General features: G+C 40.2%; 1 protein-coding gene across 1 annotated transcript in view; it reads right to left on the bottom strand.

Moving 5' to 3' along the window:
* prr36b (proline rich 36b) overlaps positions 1 to 10,677 on the bottom strand; it is a 31,600-nt gene extending 20,923 nt beyond the window's left edge. The window contains exon 1 of the mRNA XM_039675182.2: positions 10,364 to 10,677. The gene's annotated coding sequence lies outside the window, so the exon portion shown is untranslated. The remainder of the gene's footprint in view (positions 1 to 10,363) is intronic.
* Positions 10,678 to 19,357: the final 8,680 nt, after the last annotated feature.

Genomic DNA, 19,357 nt, shown 5'->3' with positions numbered 1-19,357 from the left:
GGCGGGGCGGGAAAAGGGCAGTTTGCTGGTTAAGAAAGACGCTAGTCTGAAGACTAAAAAGTCAAAGGGTTTGAGTGAGAATCTGTAATCAAATTTATCAGCCATCTTCTACGCATTCAGAATAGAGCAAGGATAAAACATCACCTCAACTCTCATATGCTAATAAAATCCATGTAAAGCCACAGCAGGGAGGAACTGTATACACTAACACTATACATTGATTTACAGGGCACATTAGTGGTTAAAAATCAAATGTAGATTGATAGCTATGCTCAGTGCTCACTGTTAGTTATTGAAGAGGTCTTTGTTTACTTCTTCAAATCTGAGCAAAGCAAAACACCTCTTTTTTTTTGCGAAAATTCTTTCTCCATTTAATAATCTTTTATAATCTTAGTGTAAATGAAAGAGTTAATCAATTAAATTGAACTACAACCAAAAAATATTGTTTCAGTATTACAAGTTTTCTGAAACATTTCATTGAAGTATGCAAATGAGGCATCTAATTAAATATGCACTAATTTGCATACATTTTCCAAAACCAAACCAGGTTTAAAATTTTGGTTTAATTTTTCAGATATCAGAAAAACATTCAATAGCCAGGGGAAAAAAACTATATGCAAATGAAGCATTGTATAATTAAATATGCACTAATTTGCATAGATTTCCATAACAGAAATCATTGAAAGCCTGGTTTAAAATTCGTTTAATTTTATTAATATAAGAAAATACAGTCAATGGCCAGAAAAAAAATATATATTCACCATAAAACTAAACGAGTCACTAAACAGTACTTCTATCCCTCCATTGATTCATTATATAATGCTAGCCTTCTCTACAGCGGCACAAGCAAAAGACTGACTCAAGGTGTGACTGAGGCCTGTGCCACAGAACCGCTTTCATGAGTCCATGAATAGCCCATGAATAGTCTATTGGACGTTGGTGTCCATAACACAAACACAATTACATAATAGCACTCAAGAGCGGACGGCGTCTTAGACGCATCTGTGTGGAGATACTGGTTCCCTCTCTATATGCCAATCACATGACTCACTGACTGGGCCCATTATACGGCACACACGCCGAGATGAAGTTGGATGGCCCGAGGTGCATTGCAATGAAACAAGTCACCAAAGAAGGGATTGTTGGGGTGGCGGCCCTCGCGGAGGAGTGAAAAGAGGATAGAAACACAAGGAGGCGCATGACAGGACTGCTGCTGTCCAAGCTGACAAAAGCCACTATACTGCCCCCGCTGTGGAGATTGCGATCGCGGCCAGCGCATTCCCAAAACACCCTTGGCCAAAGGTTGGGAAGCCGCTCTGTCCAACACACAAAAACAAACAGATCTGCCCATTCAATGGTGCAATCCGCAATCAGGGCGAGGAAAGGAAGGCAGTGACGTCAGGCCGTAACAAACCACTTTGAGACCATTACCCTCGGGGGACTTGATGGAAACAAAACCAATGGTAAACCGAGATTAAACTGACTGTGATTGAAGAAGCTTTTCCTTCCTGAGGCACCAATTACTCCCGTGGCAGACACCTGGACAGCGTCCAGGTGATGGAGAGGTAATCCCTCTACTGTAAGGAAGATTTACGTAAGGTTTCTGGAACATATGCTATGTCTGGGAGTGAGACTCTCCACGATTGTCTGAGACGCAACAGATTAGTGACCTACAAAGGGGCACTTATAGGGCGTTTGCACTGGATGTGTTGCGTTCTGTCTGTTTTGTACTGAGACCCTAAAGGGGACATTGTGATGGAAAGCTATTGTGTTTGTGTCCTTTCCCAAGAAGCTTTGCACTCTCTTGCTAAACCTTTTCATTACCGCCAAGAATCTTTGTTTGCATGCAAAACTTTTGCCTTCCCCCAAGATAATTGTACGTTAACTTGCAAAACCTAACAGAAACTTTGCGTTTCTCTCCATTTCAAAATCCCTAAAGCCTTGTTCACACTACATGATTTTAAAACATCGGGCTGAACTGTGCGGTTCACAGTAGATGACTTGCTCTCTGTGAAATCCGGAGTGTTCAAATTGTTGAGCTGTTCACACCACACGACACAACATGATTGATACGCAACAGGAGGTAACTCACTCCACGATTTGACAACAACTCTGTCACCCAACGATTCTATCTTGTCTACGAACCACGTTTTGTCACGGAAAAAATCACGCGATAAAACGAACCGGAAGTGACACGACACAGTGCCCGCCAATACCCAGCGAAGATGACGAAGAACACAACACGCGAATATGGACGTCAGACAGAAACTAGTGCTGCAAACTGTTTGCGCGATGATTTGCTCCGAGCAAAAATGCAAAAAAAGAAAAAACAAGATTTACCCGGTGACCTCAACCCATGCCTTGCTCTGATTGGCTGTAGCTCATGACATCATTGAGGTTAAGTCGTGCAACAGCTCTGGATATCTGGATATCTGCATGCTAGATATTTTTCTGGTCTCGGCGACGCGTCTTTGATGCGTTGTTGGCTCTTTCATCATAACAAATTCAACGTTAAACGCCCGCTAATCCCCCGCGATTTGCATGCGATAACCCTGACGTGTTGGCGAGCTCAACGATTTGCAAATCGGGCTTAAACGGGGCTTAAAATCATGTAGCGTGAACTAGGCCATTGTGATGGAAAAAGCTATTGTGTTTGCTCGCCAAAACTATTGTGCTCTGTTACAAAACTGTTTGTGCATTAAACTTTCGCCTACTCCCAAGAAACTACTTTCCCCCCCCCTAAGAAACTGACTTCGTGCGCAAAACTTTTGCCTTCTCCCAAGAAAAATTGAGTTTGTGCACAAAACTTTTGCCTTCACGCAAGAAACTTTTGCGCTTTCTAGCAAAACATTTGCCTAAACCCATGAAATTTTGCGCTCTCTTTCAAAACGTTTGCCCTTCCCCAAGAAACTTTGCGTTCTTTTGCAAAACATTCCCCTTCCCTCAAGAAATTGTCCGTTAACCTGCAAAACATTCATATTCTTTGCAAGCAAGCAAAAAGTTTATTGGTGGAGCGCAAAACATTTGCGAGCGAACTCAAGAGCATTGGAATACAATCTCATATTTTTCCATCACCATGTGACCTTAGTTTTGACTGGAGGTTCAGTGTACACCACCAACCAGCTTTTAGTGATCTGTGAATACAGAAAAATGTAAAATCAAAACGTAGAATTTTTAGGGTTCCTGCATAATTTGCCCTTTAACCTCTATATAATTGCAAAATAAAAAAATAATGATGTTTGATGTTAAAAATAGTCTTTAGACAAAATAAACATTCTATGTTTTCTATTGTATAGCTAGCATCATAAATAAGACATTCTACAAAATTCTGGTAATTACCGCCACAAAATCACTACTGCAACAAAACATTTGGGAATTACAGGTTAAACTGAATGAATGTCAGAATTTTTTAGATTTTTTTTTTGTTATGTCATGCATTTCTTTCTTATAAAAGTCATGCTTTTAAGACGGCATAGCAAATGATTAACGTTTTTCGGTTCTACTGTATGTTGCTTCAGTCTGTCTTGTGGCTTGTGAACGTATCGGTTGTAAAAGGCCCTTAAAACAACACTGCAATTTGCCGAAAACTGTTCAAATAAAAAATTCTGGAAATTGTGCATCCTTCTAACACAAAACGCAAGAGAAGGTTCACATGACCAGCACCGCTGTCCACCGCAGCAAGAAACATCGCAAACCAGCAGCGAACCAACTGGGAGATTAACACATGACAGAGCTTGTTAACTTGGGACAAAGCATGATGCTAATCCAGTGCGATCCTCCGATGGACACCCGCACAACGGGATGCACACAGGACACGGGCCAGATATGTGCCATGCCACCTGGTGAAGAGAATTAGAGGAGAAATTATGAGATGAGAGGAGATGAGATAAGATGAGAAGGATATTGATCAGAAAGAGAAAGTGCAGTGGTCCCAGCACAGATGGGAAGTGCATTAGCAGAACATGTGGACATGCTGAAATTGGGAGGTTTGGGCACAAGGGGGCCTTTTAACTAATTTGTAATTTGAGGAGCTGCTCGATTCTATTATCTTCTGTGAGCACAAAAAAAGCTAAAGAGCCAAATTACATAAGAGATGATAAAGTCCAGCTGGTGGGGGATTCGATCAATGGCATCTGATATTGTGTTTGTTTGGAACAGCATGGCCACTGGACAATAAACGTGCCCTTCAGCAAACAGGAGGAAGTGACACTCACACTACAGGAAATGACCATACCTATAAGAGGATTATCCTTCTGTTCACAGCTGACCGGCACCTTCCAGATGGACTCTGAGCCTCTGTTCTGACTCAACAAATAAAACTTTATATCATGCCCGTTGGAGAAACGCAAATCTTCATGAAGCTGTATACAACCAAACATTGATCTAAGCTGGCAAATCCAAAGGTTGTTGGTATAAAATCCGGCAAAAGAGATTCTGCTTTTACTGTTGTGGCTTTGAGCAAAAATATTCACCCCCTGGTTGCTCGAAACAAACTAGTTTTTGTGCTAAAATAAAGCTGCTTTGGATAAAACTCTTCTAAATAATAATATCCCAGAGGAAATGTAATTGCTCAGGTTGTTTCATGCAACTATCAACCACTCAGATGTCTCTAGTACTATTAGAAATAAAATACACATAAATAGCTATAATTACAAGATTTCACTAAAATATGGTCCCATTGTTAACGTTAGTTTACTACATTAGAAAAAAAAACGTACAAATTTTGGTTCATTTTGATTTCAATTGACAAACAAACGCAAAGATTAATAAATACTGCAAAAAATGTGTTCCCTGGTTATATTTTAGTTAAAGTACTAATGGGACCTTATTGTAAAATCTTACCAATAAAAATCACATGGACAGATGCTCAGATCATCTTAAAACAATTTGATGAGAAACATTTGAGTTCATAATGATTTAGCATCTTGAGCACAATTTGAGACTTTGAGATCCCTTCTGAAACTCTAGAGGAGCCTATGAGATTACTGGACTATTTTTCCTCAAACAACTGCAATAACAGATTGATATTAAAAAAGCAGACATGTATTGAAGACCAGAATATTACAGAAAACTGAGATGCAACCACCCAAAACACACAATGCTTGTTCATAAAACTCAAGTTAGATTTCATGAAGACTTTAAGCTGGATGCTTAATGAAAATAATCCTCCTTCCTTTATAAACTAGGTTGACATTTTCCACTGCATGAAAGCCAATGGCATCAAAACAGGTTTTCAGGATTATTTTTATATGTACTTTCAGACACTGCATGTGAACTATAACCTTTATAAATGCAGCGGGGTCAATACATCCATTAGTAAATTGCCGCACCCCATGAAATCTGTGACACTCTTAAAGACGCCGGCCATTCACTGAGTGACATCTGCCAAGACCAGAACAAAGGAAATTGAACCAAATCCATCAAGACAGGACTGCATGTCTGCTCTGATATACTGTTGCCTCAGACAGATTAACACAGCAAGAGTGCTACAACTGCACAGCAGACATGTTTACAGAAAGCTGAACCGTAACCACAAAACACACCCCAAAAAAGCACTCCGAACCCTGCAGAATACCATAGCTGCAACACAATATCCCATCCAAACTGAGCCAACTGTCCTCCGACAACTGCTCAGCCCCAGAGCTATCTTTACCGGAGGAGGGAGAATTATCAGAAAACGACAGATGACACAGGAAAACCACTGTGACTTCCTCTTGGGACAACAGTAAGTGTTCACTACACTTTAAATTATAAAGGATTCAAAAGAGTGTATGCAATAGATGAACCATTGGAAATTTTAAAGGGATACTCCACTTTTTTTGGAAATAGGCTCATTTTACCACTCCCCCAGAGTTCAACAATTGGGTTTTACCATTTTCAAATGTATTGAGACGATTTTTTTTTATATTTAGAAGAATATCAGTAACCAGACAGTTTCCGGTCTCATTGACTTCCATAGTATATTTTTTTCCTACTATGGAAGTCCGGACCAGAAACTGTCCGGTTACTGATATTCTTCTAAATGTCAGAAAATCGGCTGAATGGATTCGAAAACGATAAAACCCAACTGTTTACCTCTGGGGGAGTGGTAAAATTAGCCTATTTCCAAAAAAAGTGGAGTATCCCTTTAAGGTGGTATAGTTAAACGTTATTACATGCACTTAGCAGTAAATTATGTAAACAGTAAAATATTATATTAATAAGTCTATGGTAAGTACATGTAGTTTATTAATATTACTACTCAGCACTTAGTACAATCTCACCATAAAACAAAGTGTAAACGAACCGTTTTTAGTTCCAAAAAGAACTTTTCAGTAAACAGTTCTTAAAAAAACCAGTGTGAAGAACATTAAGAATCTAAAGAACCAGTAGCCGCGTTTCCACCGCAATTACCAGGAACTATTTGTCCCAGGAACTTTTTTCATAGGAACTTTTTTTCCCCCAGACCGCCTGCTTACTGCGTTTACACCGCGGACTGAAGTACCGGTCCGGGGCGGGAAGATTATGGTGACGTTGAACTGCATGCAACTGCTCCTCCCAGTCTGTGCGTTTGTTTTGAGTTTTGTATGGAGGAGATTCAAGCTGTGCTGCTTTTGTGAGCGATTGGTTTACTAACAAGGTAATTACTAAAACGGCAGAAAAGAGACGAGCACCCAAAGCGTATTCATATATAAAAGTAGACGTTTGTTATCAGCGGATATTGACCGTGAGATGGATGGGACGAACGCGCGCCATCGGGCAGAAAGAACAAGTGGTAAGAACCAATCAGCATGTTCAGCGCACAAGTCCCACCCCGAAAGTTCCCAAACTCTGAAAAAGTACTACCTCGCCAGCAGGGACTTTCTGGGCGGGAAATTTTTACCCGGAACTTCATTTAAACCCTGGTTCCTGCAGTGTAAACACACCGAGTACCACCCCAGAAAGCAAACTGACATTGAATCAACGTGGAAATATGACATCGAAACAACGTTGATCTGACATTGTTTTGCTCATCGAATTAACGTTGAACCAACGTCAGACGCGTCATTCTTTCAAAACTAACGGAAAATCAACTTGAAATCAACGCGTTGTTTCAACGTTATGAAAGCAAACCAATTTCCGATTTTCATTTAGCTTTGAAGAATGCCGCGTCTGACGTTGGTTCAACGTTAATTCGATGAGCAAAATCAACGTTGTTTCAATGTCATGAGAGACGTCGTTTCCACGTTGATTCAATGTCAGTTTGCTGTCTGGGACCCCAAAGTTCCTATTTCCTGGGGAAAGTTCCTGCGGTGGAAACGCGGCTATATAGAACCTTCGGATTGTTCCATGGATGTTAAGCCCCGAACACACCAAGACGACGTCCAGGAACTAGCAGTGACGAAAGCTGATTGTGTTGTCGCCTCTTGGACAAAAAGTTGCACTTGAACACGTCAAAAGGACTAAAGTTTTGTCAACAAGCAGGTATCAATAGTCTATTTTCGTCACTCAAAAAGGAAAAGTGAAACTAGGACTGAAGATTAGAACCCTAAACAAAGCAGCGTTTTCTTATCATTTTGAATATCAATCACACTGATCACTTTCTTCATTCCAGTCGGCTCAGTAATCATGATAAAATCATAACAGCCTTCGGTCTGTACCGACCGCCTTCACTTCTTTGCTCGCTTTCATCACTTTCGATTTTATTCTCGTTCCCTGGGCTCAATCAGAGTTATCTCTCTCACCGATGGCCCGACGCCAATTCTATAAGCTCAATCGGAACCAAAAAAACAAGATGGCGTCCGATTAGAGCCAATAGTGCGGAACACAACGAAAAACTAAGCCGATCATCGCTTAAAGATGTTGTCCGAATGTTGGCTAGGTGTGTCCTAACGCTTCGCCCCCATGCTATAAATACCACCTGACCAAGCGACGGCTGACACGTCAGAGCAACATGGGTTGGAGATGTGAGTTCGGTCCCTCAAACGCTTGAGTTTTATTTCATTTTCCAACTGTACGTTGGTTAAGAATGAAATGGCATTTATTCACACCTCTACGATTGAATCCAACGTATCACTGATTCGCTTCCATGGTGCCGTCATACGACTTGCAGTCTGTGAGGTAAACTGAACGCTATTAGCTATTTGAAAAGGGGGAGGGGCCATTCAATATGTCCCACCTTTGCTTCCTGTTTCAGTGGAAAACGTCAACGCATCATACAAAGCTGTGCGTTCCAAGGCACATCAGTGGAACCTTAAAAGGTTCTTCATGGAACCAACGTTGCCAATAAGAACCTTTATTTTTAAGAGTGAGCAAGCAAACGTTGGTGGGCCAGATTACGCATTTTAGTCACATTATCTTATGTCACTTTAGATATTCTTAAACAAGGATCTGACCTTTCTGATGTCATTTGCTGTAAATTGTTCTCTAGCAACCCCCCTGGTTCCTCGTACAGTCACACTACCCATCATGCCATGACACATTTGTAATTGCCAGCAATTCCGACCCCCCAAGAGCCTAATCCCTGTAGGCCGGAGTTGGACAGCCACAGCATTGTATCGGGATCATAATATGACAGAACAATGACACTGGAACAAAAATGGATCTGAAATAATTAGAGAGATTTGACCTCGCATATTCTGAATTCATATACAATGACATCTTAAAATAGTCTGTATTACTAGAATAGTTGAATCATCCCAAAAATTATATACATTATCCCAAACAAAAGCAGAAGAGATAGATCTGGAGCCGTGAGATGAAGGCCACAGGGGGTCGGGCATCCGTCTTAAACCTTTTGTTTGCAGAGAGGATAGAAGGGAACTATTAACCAAGACAATAGGATGAACTGACTTACAAAGCCAAGATTTAGCAGCATGACGAAGCCAAACCAACCTGCACCTGCTGCGAAACGCTTCATTTTGACTCGTGTTGCGTAGAGATATGAGGAGAAAGCAACGCCAAGAAACCACCCTGTTGATTTTCACTGGCCCTAAACAATGAAAACACCAACATCGAGACGAAAAAATACCCCAGTGCAAAGAGTTCACCAGGGATCCTACAGGGAAGTACATTTCTAAAAAAAGAGCGCAGTCAGATTAATTGCTCCTGGTTGTTTTTTTATTATGCAGAAATATCAATACTTCACAGTAGACGATTGGATGATATCGAGCTACTGTGGTCTGTATCTCCGTATAAATGAACAGGGTGTAGACAGATAAACTGCACCAGCGGGCGTGTATTTTGGAAGGTTGGGTCCCGTAATTAATTCCTGCGGTATAATTACACTCGTCTTTATTTGCGTTGATGGTTCCATGAAACACCTTTAACATCTGGATCTTTCCACAGCACAAAAGGCTCTTTATAGTGGAAAAGGATTCATTAGATGTTCCTCAAACTAAGAAAAAAAAGGTTATTTTAAATAAGGTTAAATGTTCTTTGCGGAACTAATAATGGTTCTATGGAATCACTGCAAAAACTCCCCATTGGAACCTTTATTTTTAAGCCTGCATGAGGTCTTTACGTTGTTTTACTTAAAAAGCAGATACACATATACTTGTAGGATTAAATATGTAAATATTCACATTCTGATACGATCCAGTACAATAAAGCCTTCATACCGGCACATCCAGTCTCTGTAATACATTGTATATGGACTGGTAGTCTATGGTTTTTATACTTAATTATACGCCTATAGACCGAAGAATAGACCGGGTCATATAGTATGTACCGGGTGTGTGTGAATATATTGTGTATGAAGCGGGTGTGTGAATTGAATATATTGTATGAGGAGCGGGCGGTGGAGGAGGCGTAGAACAAAAGAGCTCGAACAAACGGACGAGCGGAAAGTTTCACTGCATCTGTTCCACACCAAAAAAACATAACACTTATGAAAACCGTGCTATAATTTCTTTATCATCATCTGTCAACCCTATATGTGTTTTCTAAAGGACTGTCCGTGATTAAATTCATCCACAGCACGAGTGGGTTTGGCGTCACCGCCCAGGCATCCACCATTTAAACGGACTGAAAGGATGAACAAGGCAACCCTGAATAAAAGAAGGCAATAAATGCCGTTTAACACACAATAAAACAGCTAAAACAACCAAATAGGTTGCGTGCGATAGATTTAAGCCTATGAATCAAACCGGTGTGAAACCTGATCGCGTCAGTGGCATTTTCATCTGATGATCTCATTTAGGCGATTCCGCCGGCACTTCCATTATAATGACCGATGTGAACAAGAACTCATAAATAATCATTTACATATCAATGCATTCAGTCGTAAATCACGCTGGGGAATGAAACGCATCTCTTAAATTGACAATGACATTTATTAATTCGTTCTGGCACAGTGAAAAACGCTTTTAATGAACCACCACTTGTTTCTCGGGTGGAATCTTACCGAATTTGAAAGCGCTTTTCCTCCAGCAACGCCCAGTCGGTACTCGCGTCTCCTCCCGTTTCTTTCCGAACGGGACGCCGGTGGTCAGCGATGTGAATCGAGACGAAACCGGCAACAAATGTTGAGATATAAACCAGTAGAGTGAAGCTCTGACGGAGACTGTGTGAAGCTCACTGACTGACTGTCTACCGGCGAGAAAGAGATGCGCGTGTCTCCTCCTGGCAGCAGAGAATGAAACAACGCTTGGCGATCCGCGCACGCACGCGCACACGTTACCGGGCGAGAGAGAGAAAGCATTGAAAAGGATGAAAAGCGCAAGCGGCTTCGGTTTCTCCCGCCAGTGACCAATCAGCGCTCAGACTGAGATTTATGCAAATGAGGGATGATGTCATCGCACAGGCCACCCCGCGTTCTTTCTTTCTACCGTTCTTTACGCGCCATATCCCTCTTCTTTTCTTCGGCCCCGGACCCCAATGCGAGCCCCTGCCCCCCACGCCCGCGTTCCCGCCGTTTCTTTACACTTTCACTTGTCCACACAAGAGACACACACACACACACACACACACACATACAGGGCTTGGTGGTTTATATCAGTAACTAAAACTTAAAAGTAATAAAAAAATATTAGCAAAATATAATGAAAAGGCTAACTTATTTTTGTTTCATGTAGTTGCAAAAGTAAAATTTAATTTTAGTTTAAGTTCAAGTATTAAAGTAGCTTAACTAAGTAATAGTGAAATAAATTTATAAAAACATATTTAAAAAACTAATAAAAATGTCACAAATTTAACAACACTTTCTAGCTATATCAACAAACATATAATACAATATTAATGATACTAAAAAAACAAACTGTAAAAAAGTTGCTGCCTAAAATTTGTCATTTCAACTTAAATTAGGCTACATTAAACTGACTTAAAAAAAAAACAAGTTGGATCTTGTATAAAAGTTACTTGAAAAAATGCTTAACATTTTGATGAGCTAAAGCAAACTAAGAACTTATGTTGTCATAACTTATCTTTTATTTTATTTTTACAATGAGCTTCTTTTTTCCAGCATCAGATTGTGACCCAATGCAAAATATGTCCCAACTCTATACAAAATTATTGAAATGAATCCAGCTGAACAGGAAATCTGACCATTGATGGGATTCGCTCAGCATTTTCACCTCCCTTTTAAAATGTGCCACACCTGTTTACTTTGCCATCACAACTCTGCATGGATGTATTGTTGGTAATATTTTATCATTTACACGAGTCTCAGCGACACATTTTGATCCAGATAAAACAAGAAAGCTCAATAGGTTTGGGGATAAAATGGCAAATCAAAGCCATGTTGGGGCAGCATTAAGAGTAAAGGACATCTCTGTTCGGATTTATTTGGCTAACACACCTGTTCTCACTTCATTCACTTGCATAGGGATCAAAACACACATTAGTCCTACTATCTGCATGTGGTTTGCTTCAGACTGCTGCTCTCACACAAGTCTTTGTCTTGGTTTCTCTGGCGAGACACAGGGAGGGCTTTCGTCTGTCTGCCTCTGCGTCTCGCGATGCTCTGCTCGTCTGACAAACAAAGCTGCGCGTAAATGTTCCTCCAGCAGAAGCTGAGGCGTTTCTGTTGTGTTTATTCTCTCTGGGTTCTGCCAGGTCACATGAGTCAGGATGAATTTTATTTGAATAAGTTACGTATACAGTCAAACCCAAATGTGTTCAGACACCTTCAACATTTCTCACTTTATCACAGTTTATTCGCTATAGTTTAGAAAACGGTCAGTGGATATTTCACAGGTTTTGTCCGTAAAACATAAAAAAATGATATCTGGTGTCTGAATGATTTTTGGTTTGACATTTTATTATATGTGGTTGTCAAGGTTGGATTTGTTGGATAGCAACGGAACTATGACATCACAGTGCACTTATAGCAACAGCGCCCAGGCAAAATAAAGGGTGACATTTTAGAGAGTGCGCTCTTACGCCAGTGTGTTGGTGATGGACGTTTTGGGAGCACACAAAGAGAGGAAATATCCTGACCCTTGCGGTAAGGGACGGTGCCGAACCGGCAGGAAGGGGCGGGGCCTTTGAGCCGCCACTCACTTCCTATGCTATTTATCTGATTGTTTTTCCCCCAATGCCGGCGATGGGCCCTGCAGCTGGGCAACACAGCTCAAGAACACTGGCACCGTGTCAAACACACACTCGCACAAAAACACAAGCCCCAGCTAGCAAACATGCCGTCAAAGCAGACGGGAACAAACACTCCCTGAAAACAGAAAACCTGGATTCAGAAACTTCAGAGCAAAACCATTTCCAAAACCATTTCCAATAGTTTGTTTTCTACTCCGACAAACCAATTTTAGCATCTAAATAACATATTAATGAAATTAAGTGATTCTTTCTTCTGACGTCAAAGTCAATGTATTTATATTTTAGCCGACCGGCCATCAAATTCATTCACAGCAAATTAAAAACATATCAATGGCTGTAAAAGCCCATTCACACTAAGAATGGATTAATGATTAAAAACATTGGCTGCCAATCAGAATCCACCAGACTTTTACGTCATCGTCCATTATTAAGATAATTTTTTTCTAAGTGTGAATGGACCTCATTTTCTTTCAGTAACGTCATTTACAATGTTTCATATAAGAACGTATGATTTGGAAACACCTTTTTACTTCTCTTTTCTAATTCTGTTCTCTTGTGTTCAGTGATTGGTCTCTGAGGTTGGTTTGGTTCATGACTCAACTATAGGAAAATAGGTTTGCTTCTGAAACCAAAGGCACAGAAAGTGTCTCACTAACCACATTTACATGCAACCAAATCTGTTTGGATTGATCGGACTGAAAAGGCTTCATGTAAATCCGTCTGACTGAGCTCGATACCAATGAAGGGATGTGCAGACCTGGAATAATAAGATCAATAGGGGGAAAATTAGTGTGTAAATGCTTGAATCTGACAGTTTTCTCAATAGGATTTAAAAAAATATATATGTATATAAAATATAAATATATAATAATATGTAAGCTATTTTAGATATACCATCAATCAAGACAAAAATGGCAGTTTTAGGCCACTTCTGAACATTATTGTAGTGAGTGTGACTGGCGTATGGAGCAGAAACAACACAACCTCGGCGTCCCTTATCAGGCCTTCCTGCTTCAGTCTCTCCAGGACTGAAAAGCTTTTCTAATATTGACATCGTTTGAATAAGTGTGAACGCTGCCATCTGAACCCTGGTTCCACCAAACAAGATGAGTCTAGGGTCCACTGTCAGATGAGCTCTGGTGCGGTTCCACTGAAATATGAATGCAGCAAGGACCGAAGACAGGTCAACGACCTGTAAACGTATCTGTATCTTCTGGTTGCGATGTTGCCCATCACAGTTCGGTAAAGGTGCCAGAACCGAATATAGACCCCTTGGAAAAGATTCCATACTGCAGATTGGGTCCCTTACTCCAGTCTCCTACCCCATCATTAATGGACACACCCCCTAATGCAAATTGGGTCCCTCACTCCTCCCCCATCATGAGTGGACACGCCCCCTAATGCAGACTGGCTCACTCACTCCTCCCCGATCATGAGTAGACACGCCCCTACTGCTCATTGGCTCTGTCAATCCTCCCCCATCATGAGTGGACACACCCCCCTAATGCAGATTGGGTCCCTCACTCCTCCCCCATCATGATTGGACACGCCCCCTAATGCAGATTGGGTCCCTCACTCCTCCCACATCATGAGTGGACACGCCCCCTAATGCAGATTGGGTCCCTCACTCCTCCCACATCATGAGTGGACACACCCCTACTACTGATTGGCTCACTCACTCCTCCCCCATCATGAGTGGACACGCCCCTACTGCTGATTGCCTCTTTCACTCCTCCACCATCATTAATGGACACACCCCCTAATGCAAATTGGGTCCCTCACTCCTCCCCCATAATGAGTGGACACGCCCCCTAATGCAGACTGGCTCACTCACTCCTCCCCGATCATGAGTAGACACGCCCCTACTGCTCATTGGCTCTGTCAATCCTCCCCCATCACGAGTGGACATGCCCCCCTAATGCAGATTGGGTCCCTCACTCCTCCCCCATCATGAGTGGACACGCCCCCTAATGCAGATTGGGTCCCTCACTCCTCCCACATCATGAGTGGACACGCCCCCTAATGCAAATTGGGTCCCTCACTCCTCCCCCATAATGAGTGGACACACCCCTACTACTGATTGGCTCACTCACTCCTCCCCCATCATGAGTGGACACACCCCCTAATGCAAATTGGGTCCCTCACTCCTCCCACATCATGAGTGGACACGCCCCCTAATGCAGATTGGGTCCCTCACTCCTCCCCCATCATGAGTGGACACGCCCCTACTGCTGATTGGCTCACTCACTCCTCCCTCATTATGAGTGGACACGCCCCTACTGCTGATTGGCACACTCACTCCTCCCGCATCATGAATGGACACGCCCCTACTGCTGATTGGCTCACTCACTCCTCCCCCATTATGAGTGGACACACCCCCCATACTGCTGATTGGCTCACTCACTCCTCCCGCATCATGAATGGACATGCCAACTACTGCTGATTGGCCACAAGTTTGTTGTGGTGCTCCTTTAGATCCCTTTTCATTAGAATTTTTTAGAGATTTGAAGTCAAATTGGATTAATTAGGATTTAACATGCTTAGCCTATCATGTACTAATATACAGGCATGCATATTTAACAAGTAAAACATTAAAAATCACCTTTCTTACAAACACATAGCTACACACAAAAGCCGTATCTTACCAGAAACACTCTCCAAGCAAACACGCAGATGGGAGTGTGTCGGCATTCTGCACGGATGGATAAGGCACCGCATGCAAATGGTGCGTTCAAACACACACACACACACACACACACACACACACATACACACACACACACACACACACACACACACAAGCTGCAGCACGGTTACCCTGGAGACACGAACATGCCGTCACTGCACCTATTTAACATTCAGCTTCTGAACGCTAATGAAGCACACGCTCGAGCACGCATCGTGCGCGCGACACCCCCGGCAACATTACGAGAAAGGAAATATGATGAGTAACATTATACCGCTGCTTTAATTACATTAGGAGGTCTCGGCATATTAACCATTAGATATAGCCTAATGAATGTAGTTTATGAGAAAGTTTATGGAACTGGATCTTAAATAGGCTACACAGGGTGACTGTATGACCTTTGACTAAACTCTCTTGGTTACTTTTGCCTTCTCGAGCCTTTTGTTTCTGTGTGAGGAACAGGAACAATTATATAATCTCTTAGCATTTTATATTTTAGAATTTTCGGAATAAAATTCTTAAAACCTGGATATTCTAACAAATTTTGATTTAGGCTATAGATAATAAAAAAAAAATAGAAAAAAATAAATAAATCCCAAACTAGTAATTCTTCACCTCATTACTGCACGTCCCATATAGGAATGAATAGTGTAACTAGCAATAAAATGGTAATTAAAGCAATAAAATAGCAATAAAACGGAATGGATACTATTCTTACGTGGACTAATGACGTGTGTTGCACATTTAAAAAAAAAATATTGTTATGCAGGTGGTTCCTCTTGCATGGGTTCTTGTCCTTTCAGGTCAGCGGATTCACACACACCTTGATAAGCACATTATTAAACTGCATTAGCAGTCTGCATCCTCTCTGCATTAGCCTAATGTGTGGAAGCTCTTCCCCTTCACATCTTTAGCAATGCATGACCTATTGCTTCCGCTTTTAGGCCCAAGGACAGTGAGAAAACCCTAAAAGACTCGAAGAGGTTCCAGTCCTGCGTTGAAACCCTCTCCAGCATCAGTAAAGCTAGTCTGGAACAAACAGCGTGTGGATGAAATATTGATGCGTCAGGTGTCCGGCTGACAGGTAACAGGCCTCATTTACTGCAGGACACAGAGGAACGAGACTCTTCTCTCCTGGGACTCGACTCACTCCATCCGAGGGTCGATTGAGCCTCTTCCTGCACTCAATAATGCATGTCAGTGTTAAGAGAACCAGAGCACACGTCTGATCAAATCTGCGTCTGAAAGGTCATTTCTGCCAGGATACGAGCCTCCGTGTGTGCTTATCTTCTCAAACTGAGAGAAGATACACCAACTGACGTCTTCATGACAACAGAAAACACTCGGTCTCTGTGTGAAACGCGGATCTGAGTTCTGTGACTGAAGCGGAGAGGCATTCGACAGGTCTGCCAGCTTTCATTTATCAATGTCATCTTTATTGTGTCTGTTTTTTTCAGTCGTCTGGCTCTACATTCACAACCACTCCTCCCTCTGTAGTCTCCTTTCTTTCTCCTGACGGTTAGTAAATGAACTGAAGCGCTGGTGGTGTGTGATGTTCACTGCTCCACCTGCTGGACACACACTTCAACAACACCACACACCTGCTCTTAAAGGGACAGTGCAACTAAAAATGAAAATCCTGTCTGTTGTTCCAAACCGGTTACTGACCACAAAAGAGGATATTTTGGAGAAACAGTTGATTGACTAACATTATCATTATAATAATAATACTCTAATAATAATATTCTTTTGTCTTCAACAGAGGAAAGAAATCAGTGATAATCTCAGAAGCCAAAATTGCTAACTAGCATTTTGTGATTTGATGAAAAGGTATTTCAAAGTTTAGTTTTATAATTGTAGTTTTTTTTTCTTTATGAAAATTTGAAAAACTTTGCAGGATTTACGACACTGATGAACGTTGAATAATTATTATTACAACCACTACTATGACTAAAATTATTTAAATTATATTATGCTAAAAACTATTGTTATAAGTCTAGAAATGAGTCAATAAATTTCTTAAATCTTCTGTAATTACAAAACGAATTTAATATATTTTAATTTAATTCATTAATTAATATTTTAAATTAATATATATATATTAGGGCTGTGCAAAAATTAATTGCGATTAATCGCATCCAAAATAAAAGTCTGTGTTTACATAATATATTTGTGTGTGCTGTATATAATTATGTTGTATATATAAATACACACACATGCATGTATATATTTAAGAAAATGTGTTATTCATATATAAAATATTTATTTTTATATAATATAGATTATGTATTTATAAATATATACAGAATTTAAGCGCAAATAATTCTTAAATATATACATGCATGCATAGGTATTTATATATACAAAATAATTATATAAAGCACACACAAATATATTATGTAAACACAGACTTTTATTTTGGATGCGATTAATCGCAATTAACTTTTGCACAGCCCTAATATATATATATAAATCTGTATTTGTGAAAAAATATGAAATAATATGCTCACCCGTCTTCTTTTTTTCAGATGAAACACCAAAGGGGAAATATTGAAAAATATTGATCTGTCAAACTTCAAAAAGACAAAAACACCCTAAAAGCACCAGAAAATAGTCCATATGAAAAACAAAAAAACCCCAGACATGTTCACTATGAACAGTTTCATTCAATAGAATTTTTTTTTGTTGTTGAAAAAACTAAATATTTATCTGTTAATGAGGTCATAGAAACTGACAATAATATTAACAAAAAACAACAATGAAAAAAACAACATTAAAATGTCTAATTGCCTTATATTATCTCCTCAATTATGATCACTGATGCGTGTCAGGGTGTTTAACTGGATATATAAGTATAACCAAACAGCGAAACACAGTGACACGAACAGAAGGAGCTTCAGAGATTTAATCCATAAACCTGCAGATGTTTGATGTTGACATTCACAGAAGTGTTAAGTGTTACAATGTGTCTGAAAACAGAGAGAGACATCAAATCTGTGCGTATGAATCAACCATAAATTAAACATACACATTCAATCTCTCCAAATAAATTACAAACAAAATAATATGTGCAAAACTGCATTGTAAAAAAAACAAAAAGCAACACAAATATTCCCTTTGTTAAAAATGAGTGTCACTATCTGAGGCTTTAAATAAAAGATGAGCCCAAAAGCATCTCGCCTCACAGGTAAAAAATGTAAACAAAATACAGCATTTTAAATCATTTAGATCAATTTAAAACAGCAGTGAACATCACAATAATCATGAAAATACAACATCAAGGCAAAACCAGCGTCTGATAAATCTGAACGGATCTGCATGACTAATATCATAAATATGCTCATAAATATCCTACAATCATCATAATCATGAGTTTTTGTTCCCTTTCTGCCCTGAAGAGACCTGGTCCCTCATTCACACACACTGCGTATGCCTTCTCGATTACTATTTATGAATCTAATTAAGCATTATAAGACACACAAGTCATTTCGAGACGATATTATCATGAGCACAAACACACTCGAAGCTTCACCGCTTCAGTGAGTCCCTGATGGGCTGACCCGTGTGTGTCCAGAACACAGGGAAAACCTCTCTAGATGCCCAGGGCTTCTCCAAACACCAGTGCGTGTGTGTGTGTGTGTGTGTGATGCACTGAAGGAGGAAATGCACTGGAGACAGATACAATACACCAACCACATTAATATTCATGACAAACCTGCAAGCTATGCTTCCTTTAAACCACATTCACACACACACACACACTAGAGAAATCTGAAACAAAGCACTGAAGAGCGTCAGAATGTCCATATGATGCCAATAAATCACAAATATCCTACTGTGCTTATGAAACATACGCATTATAATATCCATATATCCACACATTTAAAAATGTATTTTCTGAAAATGACTTACAAAAGACATAAAATCAGATGTGGGCGATATGAAAGCATATGAGCGGAGTAAACATGATCAGGTGAAGCTGACGTATTTCAACCTAAAAATTATTTTCATTACATGAATAATCAACCATTTTAAATTAGATTGACCCTGTTCAAATAAATTACTAAATTGTTATTATTTTTTTAAAACAGAATGTCATGGTGTAGAATTATTAAATCGGTGGTTATTTAAAATAAACATTTTTTGCATTGTGACATATAC

Source organism: Pimephales promelas, chromosome 3, assembly GCF_988280905.1.
Source record: "Pimephales promelas chromosome 3, fPimPro1.hap1.1, whole genome shotgun sequence".
Classification (NCBI taxonomy): Eukaryota; Metazoa; Chordata; class Actinopteri; order Cypriniformes; family Leuciscidae; genus Pimephales; species Pimephales promelas.
This window is presented reverse-complemented; position numbering and strand designations above follow the sequence as displayed.